The sequence below is a fragment of the Orbicella faveolata genome, unplaced genomic scaffold (genome assembly GCF_042242905.1).
Source record: "Orbicella faveolata isolate gen_17 unplaced genomic scaffold, um_ofav_v1 contig_12, whole genome shotgun sequence".
In the NCBI taxonomy this organism is placed as follows: domain Eukaryota; kingdom Metazoa; phylum Cnidaria; class Anthozoa; order Scleractinia; family Merulinidae; genus Orbicella; species Orbicella faveolata.
This window is the reverse complement of record NW_028301539.1, coordinates 1,522,501-1,540,000: the sequence shown is the minus strand read 5'-3', so window position 1 is coordinate 1,540,000 and position 17,500 is coordinate 1,522,501. Positions and strand designations below refer to the sequence as shown.

General features: G+C 40.0%; 1 long non-coding RNA gene across 1 annotated transcript in view; it reads left to right on the top strand.

The window, feature by feature from the left end:
- LOC149116061 (uncharacterized) overlaps positions 1-17,500 on the top strand; it is a 31,022-nt gene that overhangs the window by 9,194 nt on the left and 4,328 nt on the right. The window lies entirely within an intron of this gene.

The following is a 17,500-nucleotide window of genomic DNA, read 5'->3' as shown; positions in this document are numbered from 1 at the left end:
GTTGCAATGATCAATCATGTCTTTATAAGTTGATCAATGTATATATGTCCCACTGACTTATACTTAGCATTTTATCTTAAAGTTTGTTTATTTGTTTTATTGTGTGGTTCTAGAAAATGTCCATACCCACCCCAAGGAGATTATTGGAAATTCCAGGGATGGGGAGGGTCTCAAAAGCCAAACTTTTTAAAGAAAAGTATTAATAAAAATTGGAATTTCAATAGGGATGGGATGGGGAGATCTCTGTTTAATAAATACATGTGAAGACTGTGCAATATATCCTGGCCAATGAGTTGCCAAGGTGTAGCATCCTTGTTATCAATTTCAAGTACCAAATTAAAGAAGATCAGCATGTTAGATGGGAGAGGGGAATTTTTCAAAATATCATAAACTAAAAATATATATATTTTCCAAACTCAATCATGTTAGTAGTGTTAGTGTCTATTTATTTATTTATTTATTTATTTATTTATTAATGAATACCTGTGAAGAGATAGTCATACATTCTTGCAAATATTCTGGGAGTCTCCCACATACCATTTAGATCATCCAGTCCCCCAGGAAAGTTATGAAATTTATTGTCCAAGTAAACTACTGAACCATGGGCTCCAGTGGGGACAGTGCTATTACGATGCAATTTGCAGATGTGCTACATAATATGAGCTTAACAGTTTTGTTACCATGGCAACAGACTGCATTTCAGACCTTCCCTGATATTCTAGGCCTTTCTGGCCACCTCATGGCCTTGATTAATGTTTTTCAAGCTGAAAATCACTGCATTATTGAAATTGGGTTAGAGGGGACTGGGAAAGATTGAGTTGCCAATTGGGAACATATTTTTATAGCCTTATTAGTGTGTTGCCTGTAGAACTATAAGGCTACCAAGTTTCAATGATCTCTGCTGTATATATGGTCTGCACTCGATGTAATATTGGGTTTGGTGTATGACATCATCAGTCCTCTCATTTGCATATATTTTACACATTTTAAACTTAAATATCTCCAGAATTAATGCAAATATTTGTTAAGGTAAACAGCATTTGTAATCTATAGTGGAATTCTATTTGATACTCCTAAAAATTCTGAATCAAGGGGTAAACATTTGATGATAGTAGCATGCCAAATCATTGAGTTGAATTTATGCTGCTGACATTTACATGTACTGTAAGGTGTTGAAGAGAACTTTCCAGGGGAATTTGGTGTGTTTATTGAATTGCCAGAGGTTGGTTGGCTGGTTTTGTTATTACTTTGTCATTATCTTCCATGTATTTTTTTTTTTTAAAGCAGAGTGGTTGGTGGCAAAAGCAAAACTGGTAATATTCTCACTTACCTGTGTTTCTAAAGTCATGTTTTTAGGTTTTTGTGGTCAATCTATTAGTAGCTGCACTGTCTTAAATTACAATAGAAAAGATGTGATATTAATTATGTAAGTTATACTTTGGTATCGTTCATACCAAAATTATAGTATTTTCTGGTTCAATGTTTGCCTCTGCATTAATTTGATTAAACTACTGTAGTTTATTTTTTAATGGAATTTAATTCTGTCAAAAGGGAGGTGGGAATCTGAGAACAATAGTGAACTAGACCAACAAATATACAGAAATCTACCACCATTGCGTTCATGGCTGAGTGGAGATGAATCTAAGTCAGACCAAAATTAGAAAAAAAATTACTGATTTATTGGAGGGTTGAAATGGGATCCTGGCTATGGGAGAGTAGGAATTGGGGCTGAGGGGGGTGGGTGGTGTGCTTGTGAATTTAAGAACCTCTCTGAAAGTGAAAACAAACTGTAGGTTTGAAAAGTTTAAAACGGAGTTAAAAATTATACTTTAATATATCTTGTTTATTAAGGTGGTAATGAGCATAATACCCACTTAGGGTGAGTCATTGAAACAATGACATAATTTATGTTTGTCTTTTCTTAGATGGTTACCTCCTGGCATATAAACCCCACACAGGCATACAATGTTATGATTAGATGATGCAACCTGCTTTCCCATGTTTAACATACACGTAAGAGTATTGATCAGTGGACCAGTGTACAAGTGTGATTTCTCTACTGATAATGAGAATTATAATAAAGATACAAAGCCACTCTGGTGTGATTTATTTAATTATTCCTTAACGGTAAAGTGAACCAGTTAAACCAAAGGTTGCACTCTGTAAGATCAGGTGTACAAAAATTAAATAGAAAATTTCACTACATCAATTTTATTAATTAAGTATACTTCTTTGCAAAATATAGTTGGTATTTTGTTGTACTGGTAAGAATATAATTTGGAAATTTTTTTATGGGAAATGTTTCCATTTAAAAATGTAGCTCAGATGCCACAACTATAGTTCTCCTTTCTGTGGTGTTTTCTTTTGTGGTAACTTGCCAAAACAAATTATGTTGACCTACATGTAAGTTAAAAAAATATACAAGTAGTAGCTCTTCTGAAAAAAAAAATTTGTTGTTGTTTCTTCCTGTTCATTTTTTCCTTGAACATTTTTATTTTCCTAATAAGTAGTTTAGCTAGCCATAAAAATGTTTATAAAAATTTGAATTTTTTTTGGGGGGGGTGGGGGGGTGGGGACCTTTTCAGAATTTCCTACAAAGATCACAAGGTACAAGGGAAGAAGCAAAAATAGAATTTTAAGTGTTAAAACATATGTTTTCATCATCAGTTTGGGCCTCTCTGTGAAGCTGCATAGTATACTTGAGGATCATGTTATACCCATTTTAATTCAAAATACAAATGGAAACTTGCATTGACAATCACTTAATCTCTTGGCACTGTTTTGTTTTTTTAATAATTGCCTTTTTTCACAAAACAATAATTTGAACATCTTTGTTTCACAAGCTGGGAGGGGGGGGGGGGAGGGGTATTCTATGAAGTTTTAAATGGAAAGGCCTTATCTCAAGGTCCATTACCCCTTACCCTTTTGTATACATTTGTACCATATTGATAGAAATGGCACCTCTTTTGTCGACCTTACATTGCAAAAGGGTAAATGTACCCCTTTAACAAACCTATTTAAGAATACTGCATCCCTTTTCTATTCCCTTGGAAAGAAGTTAATAAATAATATTATAGAATCTCTTCATTCTGGCTGAGAAGAGTAAATGAGAGCTTTTCAACAACATTTTAGAACCAGAAGAATGGAATCCCTAAATGACAGATTTTCCTACCCTTTCATACACCTCAACTTGTGAAATCCCTATCATTAAGTTTATACCTGAAGCCTGAAAAAGGTACTCATCGTGAGCTGAGCCTCCCCATATAGGTCATTACAGAGAGCCTTCCCACATACACAAGTCAGGAACTCTTGACAAGTACCGTAAGTAGATGCTGGCTTTAAGACTGGTCTAAGCCAGCTTCTTCAGTTTTTTAGCACAAACTTGTTGCTCTCTGTCAATTTCTAGTACAAAACCTTTTCTTTGCTGATCTGGTCCAAGTTCACAGACACTAGCATCACTCTCACGACACTGACTCTATCACTGTCACTCACAGTCTGATTCTTCAGTTTCACTGCACCATGCTTCATCATCACCCATCATTGTTAGACATGAGTTCATTAGCTTGTAAAATTCACCAGCCTGGCAGTGTCACTGTTGCTATTGCCTGTTCCCAGACTTCCTTTTATGGCTAGGTGTAGGGGCATGAAATTTCACTACTGTTTACGAACAATTTGTTTAGATGGCACATTGAAAGTGATGAATTACTGAAAATTGTCAGTATTGCTAGTGTTCTCTCGTTTCCTTAGGGATTGAAATATCTTGACGTAAGATTACAAAGAGAAAGCACACTGAAATATAATGCACAATTTTTTAATAACCTTTCAAAATGGGTTGCCAATATGACAGGGATTAATAGATGAGGAACTTGGTCTGCAAACAGGGCAAATGAGAGGGTTTGAAGAAATTAAAGGTGCATGCTTGACCTCAGTTGGGGGGGTATTGGAACTTAGCGCTGCTGACGTCAAACACTGTTGAAACGGAAAAATTTGATTATAAATGAGAAAAAACCACGACATGTCCAAATTACTTAATCGCCGTTAAAACTAATCCTCTTGCTTTTTTTTAAGGGGTTCACGGCCTGCCTGTAACGAAGCTTTTATCAATTAAGGAATTGCTTAGGGAAAACATATCTTGTTTAAGGTTCTTAACCAATCGTAACATATTTTATGGCATCAGTTTGAGTCATGAGCAAACACACGAGTTTGTGTTAGTGTCGATCGGCAAGAAAGTTCTGCAAAGCGCGTTATGTGAGTGGGTCTATTCTTGCAGTGATACGATTAACAGCACTCAAGTACTCTCGAGTGTTTGGCAACAGTAAATTTTAAAAAAGGCGCTTCTGTTAATAAGGTTCCCCCATGTCTAGAAACCTGTCATTGTGCATTTTTATTAGTGTAATACCTACCTAAGAGAATAGGATATTTGAAGTGAGTGCAACTTACCTAGAATTCATTATTTCCACACAAACGATGACTTCTGTGGAATTCAGCGAGGAAGAAATGGCGACATTTCGTAAAAAACACGCCTTCAAAACAGCGTGTTTTTGAATAAATAATTAGCCTGTCCTTCAAACAAACTGATATGACGAGGAAGAAGACAAAATTTTGTTTATCGTGGCCAAATAAAACGTTAAAAATATCCGGCCGATTGTAAAATATTACCATTTTACTTACTGAGAGAACGATTATGCCATGTTCAAATTTGATTTTGCCGCTCAGCGCTCTTTTTTACCGGATGTGACGTCATTTTTTGTTGGATGATTCAGATACACAAAAAGTGCCAGGCGTCGCAGAGTGTTCTCCCCCCCGCCCCCCCCCCCCTGATGGAGACCCGTACGTTGCGCAGAAGGGTTAATCTGTTAACCTGTCAGCCCTATTTATAGAGCGTTTTCACGTGGAATCATCAAATTCTTAAATCCAAAACTAAACAGCCACCAAAGTTGTTATCCTCATCAGGCATAAGAGGTACCAGCGCATTTTGAACTTGGAAGTTATGGCGGTGCGTGACATAAAGCTACGATCGCGTTTGTCGAAAACTATGTTTTATCTCGTGATTTTTTAGCCATTTAAGACGTTGCCGTATTTGGAAAAGTGCTTATTGAAATGTTCATTTGTTTCATTTTATTTTTATTTACACCTTTTTTGACCTGAAATCAACATTTTTGAGCTTATACGTTGCGTGAAATTACCATTTTCAGGAGCCCATCATGGGCTCCTACCATTTTGCTGTTTTTTAAGTGAAACCAACATCCTAGCCGTCACGCGTTAACGTCAAATCAACATTTTAACCTATTTAGACTTGAAATCAACATCATTGAGCTTATGCGCTGCGTGAAATTACCATTTTGCTGTTTTCTAAGTGAAATTAACATCCTTGCCGTCACGCGTTAACGCGAAATCAACATTTTAACCTATTTAGACCTGAAATCAACATCATTGAGCTTATGCTCTGCGTGAAATTGACATTTTGCTGGTTTCTAAGTGAAACCAACATCCTTGCCGTCACGCTTTAACGCGAAATCAACATTTTAACCTAATTAGACCTGAAATCAACATCATTGAGCTTATGCGCGGCGTGAAATTGACATTTTGCTGGTTTCTAAGTGAAACCAACATCCTTGCCGTCACGCGTTAACGTGAAATCAACAATTAAACCTTTTTTGACCTGAAATCAACATCATTGAGCTTATGCTCTGCGTGAAATTGACATTTTGCTGGTTTCTAAGTGAAACCAACATCCTTGCCGTCACGCGTTAACGTCAAATCAACATTTTAAGAAAGAATCAGACTGACGCAGAGAGCCAAGGCAGATACGAAGAAAGAAGCCGAATCAACAGCACAGAGCATAACATCTGCTCTTTCTGCGGATGACGCTGCAGAGGTACTCGACACTGAGGTTAAATCCACTACCCAGCGAGTCTTTAATACCACCAAAGACCGTCAACAGCGCAAGTTTGAGAAACTTTTGCGAGAGAAACAGTCTTCTGTTTCTCCTACAACTTTTGTTGACAAAACAAAGTGGGTTATCAACTTGTCATCCAGGACCCTTAACGAAGCTGAGGTGTCCCTACTGAAGAAAGGTCTAAATTTCGCCGTGACTCCTACGAGCGTCCCAGCCACCGAGATCATCGCCAAAATTGAGTCAGCAGTCAGGCCACTAGATGCTGAGCGAGCAGACACAGTCAGGAGATCCGTCAACACCATCCTTCAACAGGCACAACCACCCACGCCCAACATCACGAAGGAACAGCTAGTCTCCTCCGCAGCCGTTTTTTGGGATGTCACGCAACGCTCCCCCCAAAGAAACGGCTGCTCACATCCGAACAACATTCCTTTCACGAAATTAGCCAATCACCGCTTCCGTTCCATTTTCAAGAACGTTTTCGCGCCAAATTCGCCCTTTGAAACTTGTCCAATCAGGGAATGTTTTTTATCTTTGTATCCCGTCGTGGGAGATGTCACAAATAAACATACAGATTTCCGGCTTTTGTTTAGGGACGCCGAAAAATACCGGCGACGCTTGAACGAGCTTTCTATGTAGCTGAAGACTCTTCAAAGTTCAAGTTAATTATTAGAAGCTTTCAACTCAAAAAATTACTGTCGAGAAGGAAGATATCTATTTTAACTTAATAAAGGAACCAGGAAATCAAGTAGCTTCGCTCGATTTGTTGACATCGAGTTCTGAATGCCGCTCTTTCCGGCCTGATTACAATCTGTAGGAAGCGTTTGGCCCTTGATTGACGCTTACAACTTGACATTTCGAGAAAATATATATTGTCTTATTTATAGCTGAACATAGCGATGAACACATGAAGCACTTGTACTTAGGACTTTCATTTACAATTTTTTTCGTCCGTCATGATCGTAACCTGCGAACACCGCCTATTTTTGGCGACGTGCGGCGTGAAACAAAAGCCAGAAATCCCTCGCGTGTTCGCACCGCAGACCTTTCCGCGCGAAAGCTTACGTCATTCACACTTTGCTATTATGTGATTGGTCTGTTCAACGGAGCGCAAACAAACCACAAACACAAAAGGAAAAGAATGTGGTTCGGATGTGAGCAGCCGTTTCTTTGGGGGGAGCGTTGCGTGACATCCCAAAAAACGGCTGCGGAGGAGACTAAGGAACAGCAGGAGGCTCTTAAAAGCTTAAAAGAGGACAACTCAATCATGGTCCTTCCGGCCGACAAAGGACGCGCTAGCGTAATCCTGGACGCTGACACATACCACGCAAAAATGTCAGCGCTAATTGATTCCGGACCGTACCAGCTGCTCAACAAAGATCCGACAGACCGCTTGACCCGGAAGCTATCTGAGAAGCTGCTAACCCTGAAACGGAGTGGACACATATCAGAGGCGGTTTATAATAAGATCAGACCTCGACACAAACAACCACCTAGGATCTATGGTTTGCCGAAGATCCACAAGGCCGACACACCGCTTAGGCCAATTGTGTCGTGTGTCAACACCTTTGCATACGACCTGTCTGCTTTCTTGGCTAACGTATTATCTCCTCTTGCAGGTAACTCGAACTTCACAGTGAAGAACTCAACTGACTTCGCCTCCACCATCGCCAGTGAAGAGATCCAGGACCACGAGATCATGGTGTCTTTCGACGTAGAGTCACTGTTTACCAACGTACCGATCGAGGGCGCCGTACAAGCCGCGCTACAGAAAATAGAGAACGACGCAGGCCTGGCTGACCGCACGACACTTACACCAGTTCAAATCGCGGACCTCTTGAATTTCGTATTAAGATCGACGTACTTCCAGTACAACGGATCGATTTACGAACAACGAGACGGCACAGCCATGGGGAGCCCTGTATCCGCGGTTATTGCTAATCTCTACATGGAGATATTTGAAGAACAAGCAATAGAGTCCGCACCTTGCAAGCCTAAGATCTGGAAACGCTACGTAGATGATACTTTCACCATCCTGGATCGGGATAGAGTTGACGTCTTCCTGCAACACCTGAACAGTCAACAACCATCAATCCGTTTCACCATGGAGATCGAGAACAACAACAAGATCGCCTTTCTCGACACGTCAGTTTACAGAGAACCTGATGGCCGCCTTACCACCAGTGTGTACAGGAAACCAACACATACTGATCAGTACCTAGCGTATGATTCACACCACCCTCGTTCAGTAAAGCGCGGTATTGTGAAGTGTCTGTACGACCGGGCTAAACGTCTCGTCACCAAACCATCAGTAATCGCTGGAGAGAAGAAACATCTGTCATCTGTACTTGTCTCTAACGGATATCCCTCCTCTTTTGTACAGAAGATCACAAAGGCACGAACAACCCCAAGAAGAGAGCCTGTCGCGGAATTTAAATCCACCGCCGTTTTACCTTATGTCCAAGGAGTTTCGGAGTCTCTCCGCCGCTGCCTAGAACAACAAGGCATTCGCACCGTCTTTAAGTCCGACACGACACTTCGGTCACACTTAGTGCGACCAAAGGACACCGTCAACCTGGCTAAACAAGATGGTGTTGTCTACAGGATTCCCTGTGAGTGCGGCAAAGTCTACATCGGGGAAACAGGGAGATCTATGCAGGAGAGGATCAAAGAACACGACAGGGATATACGACTCGCCCGAACCCAGACCTCCGCCGTTTCTGAACACACCCACGAGACCGGCCACTATCCTATCTGGAATAAGGTCAAGTTTATTGATCGAGATCCTCACTGGTACACACGTAGGGTCAAGGAAGCTATTCACATAAGACTTCACCCTAACAACATCAACAGGGAGAGTGGAATTGAAATTCCTGAAGCATGGATACCCACGATCAAGAAACACAACAACAGGAGAACGGTACAACAGCGGACCACTGAGGGAACAGCTACTCGCCGGAATAATGGAACAATAGGAGGATCGAAATGCACCAATCACAGCCGACCTTTGTGATATAAATGATACCGTACAATCAGTCGACCTTATCGCCTGAAGAAGACTAGCAGTAAGCAGTCGAAACGTCGCGATCTACATCTCAAGTGACTACATCGTGAGACAAACGATAATACACTTTATTATTGCATCTACCACGATGAATAACAACAACCTTTTCCTCGACATTTTAACCTATTTAGACCTGAAATCAACATCATTAAGCTTATGCGCGGCGTGAAATTGACATTTTGCTAAGTGAAACCAACATCCTTGCCGTCACGCGTTAACGTCAAATCAACATTTAAACCTTTTTTGACCTGAAATCAACATCATTGAGCTTATGCGCTGCGTGAAATTGACATTTTGCTGGTTTCTAAGAGAAATCAACCTACTTGTCGTCACGCGTTAACGTGAAATCAACATTTTAACCTATTTAGATCTGAAATCAATATCATTAAGCTTATGCGTTGCGTGAAATTGACATTTTGCTGGTTTCTAAGTGAAATCAACCTCCTTGCCGTCACGCGTTAACGTGAAATCAACATTTAAACCTTTTTTGACGTAAAATTAACATTTCTGAGCTTATACGTTGCGTGAAATTGACATTTTGCTGCTTTCTAAGTGAGATCAAAGTCCCTGCGGTCGCGGCGGGCCGATCCTTTGTTATGATAAACCGAGGCGAGACTTCGACTTATAACAAAGGCTTGGCTTGGTTATTATAACAAAGGATCGGCTCTGTTTATCATAACAAACGCCTGGCTTCGTTTATTTGCAGCCTCGGCGGGAAAAGGGCGTTAGGTATTTTAATCAAAAGTGAACTTTGTCGAAAACGCTCCAAATTTCGCATAGAATTTTGTTTAGGTATGTTTAGCAATGTCCCGTAGTTTTTCCGCTAAACTTTGCTTCGTTTTCAGGATATTGCGTATGCAAAAAACCACTCGGTTTTCCTAGCGGCGTCTTTATAAAGCGAAGCAAAAACCAGCGGCAAAAATACAGGAACACGTTTTTCTATTACATTGAAGACCACATGCAACAAGAAGATCTGTTAGATCTTATAACCGCGCTTTTAAAATTTAACTGTTTTCTTAGTACTACAGTCGCAACGCAGTGCATATTCCAAAGCAATCTTTGATGATTCATTGATTACTGTAGACATCACAGCACTTGATCAACATAAACTCTATTATCGCACCATCAGTCGTAGCCGTTGTGACATCTCCGATGACGTAATAGTCTTAATCTGGAAGTTTCTTCGGGATATGTATGGGCATGAAGATACGAACACTATTACAAACCGCTTTCTTTCTTTAAAGTCACGATTAAATTTAATTGTTTTTTTCCCTTGAGTTAAGGGTTAGCAAAGAAGTCACACGAGTCACATAATTCAAGAATTGCGTTATCTACGGCTATCTTTAGTACGGTGGTTATTTCCCTATCAATGACGTAATCTTTGCACGTTCTGACATGTTCTTTGCTTGGCTTGCAAATATTTCATTTTCCTTCCGATCTATGAACTCGCTGCGATGAAACAGTCAAAGGATTTACTTCATTTGCCTAAAACCGCAAGAAATACTCGCAAAATTACAAATAAATTAATCACCGTCGCTTCTGCCGAAATAAACTTGCAAAGTAAACACGATCTTATTTGTCACGTAGCGAAAGTGAAAGCTGCAACGTCAGCGCATTCCATGGCTGACGTAATACCTTTTTTCAGCGTATTTATTATTCCCTTTCAATCCAACGCTTTGATAAAGCGAAAAGAAAATATATTTTACCCACAAAAAAGAAAACAATATCCGTAAAATTGTTCGTGTGTTTATGTTTTAACAGCTTCTGGCGGAAAAACATCACACGTTGCGTGACTCAAAGTTTGGCCGAGCGGAGGTCTGCGTCTGGTCACCGACAAAAAAAATAAAAACAAGAAGATCTGTTAGATCTTAAAACCGCGCTTTTAAAATTTAACTATTTTCTTAGCACTACAGTTGCAACGCAGTGTACATTCGAAAGTAATCCTTGATGATTCATTGATTACTGTAGACATCACATCACTTGATCAACACAGACTGTACTATTGCACCATCAGTCGTAGCCGTTGCGAAATCTCCGATGACGTAATAGTGTTAATCTGGAACTTTCTTTGGGATATGTATGGGCATGAAGATACGAACACTATTAACAACAGCTTTCTTTCTTAAAAGTCAAGTTTAAATTTAATATTTTCCTTGAGTAAAGGGCTAGCAAAGAAGTCACACGAGTCACATAATTCAAGAATTGCGTTATCTACGGCTATCTTTAGTACGGTGGTTATTTCCCTATCAATGACGTAATCTTTGCACGTTCTGACATGTTCTTTGCTTGGCTTGCAAATATTTCATTTTCCTTCCGATCTATGAACTCGCTGCGATGAAACAGTCAAAGGATTTACTTCATTTGCCTAAAACCGCAAGAAATACTCGCAAAATTACAAATAAATTAATCACCGTCGCTTCTGCCGAAATAAACTTGCAAAGTAAACACGATCTTATTTGTCACGTAGCGAAAGTGAAAGCTGCAACGTCAGCGCATTCCATGGCTGACGTAATACCTTTTTTCAGCGTATTTATTATTCCCTTTCAATCCAACGCTTTGATAAAGCGAAAAGAAAATATATTTTACCCACAAAAAAGAAAACAATATCCGTAAAATTGTTCGTGTGTTTATGTTTTAACAGCTTCTGGCGGAAAAACATCACACGTTGCGTGACTCAAAGTTTGGCCGAGCGGAGGTCTGCGTCTGGTCACCGACAAAAAAAATAAAAACAAGAAGATCTGTTAGATCTTAAAACCGCGCTTTTAAAATTTAACTATTTTCTTAGCACTACAGTTGCAACGCAGTGTACATTCGAAAGTAATCCTTGATGATTCATTGATTACTGTAGACATCACATCACTTGATCAACACAGACTGTACTATTGCACCATCAGTCGTAGCCGTTGCGAAATCTCCGATGACGTAATAGTGTTAATCTGGAACTTTCTTTGGGATATGTATGGGCATGAAGATACGAACACTATTAACAACAGCTTTCTTTCTTAAAAGTCAAGTTTAAATTTAATATTTTCCTTGAGTAAAGGGCTAGCAAAGAAGTCACACGAGTCACATAATTCAAGAATTGCGTTATCGACGGCTATCTTTAGTACGGTGGTTATTTCCCTACCAATGACGTAATCATTGCATGTCCTGACATGTTCTTTGCTTGGCTTGCAAATATTTCATTTTCCTTCCGATCTATGAACTCGCTGCGATGAAATAGCCAAAGAATTTACTTCATTTGCCTAAAACCACAAGAAATACTCGCAAACTTGCAAATAAATTAATGACCGTCGCTTCTGGCGAAATAAACTTGCAAAGTAAACACGATCTTATTAGTCACGTAGCGAAAGTGAAAGCTGCAACGTTAACGCATTCCATGGCTGACGTAATACCTTTTTTTAGCGTATTTATTATTCCCTTTGAATCCAACGCTTCGATAAAACCAAAAGAAAATATATTTTACCCACAACAAAGGAAACAATATCCGTAAAATTATCCGTGTATTAATGTTTTAACAGCTTCTGGCGGAAAAAACATCACACGTTGCGTGACTCGGAATTTGGCCGAGCGGAGGTCTGCGTCTGGTCACCGACAAAAAAAAAAAAATAAACCACGGGTAAACCTAGAACCGCGCTCGGCCCATGGCCGCGCGGTTAATAAAAAAAATAAACCACGGGTAAACCTAGAACCGCGCTCGGCCCATGGCCGCGCGGTTAAAAATTCAGCTAATTTGGAGCAAGAAAAAAGAAAAGCAACCAAAATCGTCACTTATCCCCTTTTATGACTAGCTTCTTCATATGGTCATCTGGCATGCTGACAATGTGGGCGGCTCATCTGATTTGTTGATAGCAGGCATATTGTTTGCTGTGTCCATGACTTCAGTGTCAGCAATCTTGTTTTGTACTTTTTATTGATTACTAAACCTGTCAGGGACCAGTTCCTGCGGCCCTCCAAATACAGGAGAACCTTTGCAATATTTCTGAAGCAGGGGTTTATACAGAATATTGCAACCTGTTACTCAGGGCCTCCATCTTACCTTCGTTCTCAAAACCAGCTTCTTGGCCATGGGGTTGAGCTATGCGTCCAGCATCTTCAACTTGCCACAGTAACAACTGTAAGTGAAAACAATATTATAAAGACCCCGCTAAGAAAAACCGAGTGTTTTTTTGCATACGCAATATCTCGAAATCGAAGCAAACTTTAGTGGAAAAACTACGGGACATTGCTTAACATACCTGAACAAAATTGCATGCGAAATATGGAGCGTTTTCGACCAAGTTCACTTTTGAGTAAAATACGTGGCGCCCTTTTTCAGCCTAGCCCTTCAGATAAACGAAGCCAGGGCCTTTCTTATGATAAACTGAGCCTATCCTTTGCCATAATAAATCAAGGCAAGCCTTTGTTATAAGTCAAAGTCTCGCCTCGGTTTATTATAACAAAGGATAGGCTCGATTTATTATCAATAAGAGCCCGGCTTCGTCTATGTGAAGGGCTCAGTGGAAAAAGGGCGTTACTTAGGTATTTTGCTCAAAAGTGAACTTTAACAAACGCTCCAAATTTCGCACGAGGGTTTTCTTAGGTGTGTTCTGTACATGTTTTTGCTGAAGTTTACATGATTTTCGAGATGTTACGTATGCAAAAAACTTGTATTTGTTGCCACATCAGCACGCGACCGCAAAGATGTTCATTTCACTTAAAATACAGCAAAATGTTGATTTCTTGCGACGCATAACCTTAAAAAATATTGATTTCAGGTCAAAAACAGTTAAAATGTTGATTTTACGTTAAGGCGCGACCACAAAGATGTTCATTTCACTCAAATTACAGCAAAATGTTAATTTCACGCAACGCACAAGCTAGATAACGTTGATTTCAGCTCAAAGAAAGTTAAGAGGTGATTAATCCAATGTTATTCAGCAGGGTTAGGGCTTCGGTTGTGGTTTGTTTAGGCAACTAGCAACAGTCACCATAGGTTGATTTTCCTACTAAATAGTCAAGTTAATTGTTAGTTCCACTGTAAAAAAAAATTAAAGAGATAAAAAATAATAATAATGATAATAATAATAATTATAATAATAAAAACCAGGACTCTTGCGCCATGTTCAGTCAGCTCATAAACATGAAAACTACCTTGTCAAACTAGGATACAGACAAATCGAATACAGCAATCAATGTGGATGTCATTATAATTCTTCTTCTGATGAGCGAGTTCTGAACTCTTTTGAAACCCATCCACAAAGTCCTCGGCTCAACCATAGCAAACAAAGCATCGGAAATGTCAGAAAAAGGCCAATACAAGAATACCTATTTCTGTTTGTAGAAAAGCAAGCTTTGTTTTACGTACACGTATTTAGAGATGTAAGATTGGAGATATTAATAATTCCCATTTACGGCAAACAGCATATATTAATGTTTTGGCATTTCTCTTGTATACTTCACGCACCTGACATATAGGGGCACATGACATATAGGGGCATCTGACATATAGGGGCATCTGACAAATACGGGCATCTGACATATAGGGGCATCTGACAATTAGGGGCATCTGACAAATAGGGTCGTCTGACATATAGGGGCGTCTGGCATATAGGGGCATCTGACATATAGGGGCACATGACATATAGGGGCATCTAACATATAGGGGCATCTGACATATAGGGGCATCTGAAAAATAAGGGCGTCTGACATATAGGGGCATCTGACAAATAGGGGCGTCTTAAAAATAGGGGCGTCTGACATATAGGGGCACATGACATATAGGGGCATCTAACATATAGGGGCATCTGACATATAGAGGCATCTGAAAAATAGGGGCGTCTGACATATAGGGGCATCTGACAAATAGGGGCGTCTTAAAAATAGGGGCGTCTGACATATAGGGGCACATGACATATAGGGGCATGTGACAAATAGGGGCGTCTGACATATAGGGGCATCTGACATATAGGGGCATCTGACATATAGGGGCGTCTGACATATAGGGGCGTCTGACATATAGGGGCATCTGAAAAATAGGGGCGTCTGACATATAGGGGCATCTGACAAATAGGGGCGTCTTAAAAATAGGGGCGTCTGACATATAGGGGCACATGACATATAGGGGCATCTAACATATAGGGGCGTCTGACATATAGGGGCGTCTGACATATAGGGGCATCTGAAAAATAGGGGCGTCTGACATATAGGGGCACATGACATATAGGGGCATCTAACATATAGGGGCATCTGACATATAGAGGCATCTGACAAATAGGGGCGTCTTAAAAATAGGGGCGTCTGACATATAGGGGCACATGACATATAGGGGCATCTGACATATAGGGGCGTCTGACATATAGGGGCGTCCGACAAACAGGGGCGTCTTACAAATAGGTGCATCTGACATATAGGGGCATCTGACAAATAGGAGCATCTGACATATAGGGGCGTCTGACATATAGGGGCGTCTGACAAATAGGGGCGTCTTACAAATAGGTGCATCTGACATATAGGAACATCTGACAAATAGGGGCACCTGACAAATAGGGGCACATGACATATAGGGGCATCTGACATATAGGGGCATATGACAAATAGGGGCATCTGACATATAGGGGCATCTGACATATAAGGGCATATGACAAATAGGGGCATCTGACATATAGGGGCATCTGACATATAGGGGCATCTGACAAATAGGGGCACATGACATATAGGGGCATCTGACATATAGGGGCATCTGACAAATAGGGGCACATGACATATAGGGGCGTCTGACATAGCGGGGCGTCTGACATATAGGGGCACATGACATATAGGGGCATCTGACAAATAGGGGCATCTGTCATATAGGAGTGTGAGATATTGGCGATGTCGGTTTTTAAGAGTTGATCGGACATCACAGTTTTTTCCTACAAATGTATTCATTATCTTTTGAAAGTGGACACTCTCGTAAGCGGACAGCTCTAGTTACTACCGCCGTCACAAAACCCTGTTTGAACACCCATACAAACTCTGTATTGAGTAATTCCCGCCAACGGAAGCTTTATGTGAAAATTCTCTCATTTATATCTCGCGCACCTTCCAGCTACTGTGTTTAGCTCGTGCTTACCCATATTACATTTGAAACTGACTGAGACAATTTCTGATCTTTTACTTTGTGTGAAAAAGTTTCTCATTTCAATCATTCGTCCTCTCTAAACTGTACTTAGCTTGTTTTTCCCATCAAAACGGGGCCCATTTACGTTACGGTTTTTTTTACGGTTTTTTTAATTTTTGTGAAAGAGTCTCTCATTTCAATCATTCGCCCTCTACATAATCTACTTAGCTAACGCTTCCCCATGAAAACGGAGCCCATTTACATTTGAAAGATAATTACGGATTTTTTACTTTGTGTGAGTGACATTTCAATCAATCGCCCTATATAAGCTGTACTTAGCTAGTGCTCCCCGTGAAAACGGGGCCCATTTTCATTTGAAAGACAAGTGCCATACGGATTTTTTTACTTTGTGTTAAAAAGTCCCTCATTTCAATCATTTGCCCTCTATAAACTGTACTTAGCTAGTTTTTCCCACCAAAACGGGGCCCATTTACATTTGAAAGACAACTACGGATTTTTTTACTTTTTGTGAAGAAGTCGCTCATTTCAATCATTCGCCCTCTACATACTGTACTTTGTTAATGCTCACCCATGAAAACGGGGCCCATTTTCATTTGAAAGAAAACTACGGATTTTTTACCTTTTGTGAAGAAGTCGCTCATTTCAATCATTCGCCCTCTATATACTGTACTTAGCTAGCGCTCCCACATCAAATCGAGGTCCATTTTTATTTGGAAGACAATTACGGATTTTTTACTTTGTGTGAAAAAATCTCTCATTTTAATCATTTGCCCTCTACATAATGTACTTACTTGGCGTTCCCACATCAAATCGGGGTCCATTTCCATTTGGAAGACAATTGCGGATTTTTTACCTTGTGTGAAAAAGTCTCTCATTCCAATCTTTCGCCCTCTATATACTGTACTTAGCTAGCGCTCCTCCATGAAAACGGGGCCATCGACATTTAAAAGACAACTACGGATTTTTTTACTTTTTGTGAAAAAGTCGCTCATTTTAATCATTCGCCCTCTCCATAATGTACTTACCCGGTGTTCCCACATCAAACTGGGGTCTATTTTCATTTGGATGACAATTACGGATTTTTTACTTTGAGTAAAAAAAGTCTCTCATTTCAATCTTTCGCGCTCTATATGCTATACTTAGCTAGCGCTTTTCTATGAAAACGGTCCCTATTTTCATTTGAAAGAAAACTACGGATTTTTTTACCTTTTGTGAAGAAGTCGCTCATTTCAATCATTCGCCCTCTATACGCTGTACTTAGCTAGCGCTCTCACATCGAATCGGGGCCCACTTTTATTTGGAAGACAAGTACTGATTTTTTACTTTGCGCGAAAAAATCTCTCATTTTAATTATTCGCCCTCTACATAATGTACTTACCCGGCGTTCCCACATCAAATCGGGGTCCATTTTCATTTGGAAGACAATTACGGATTT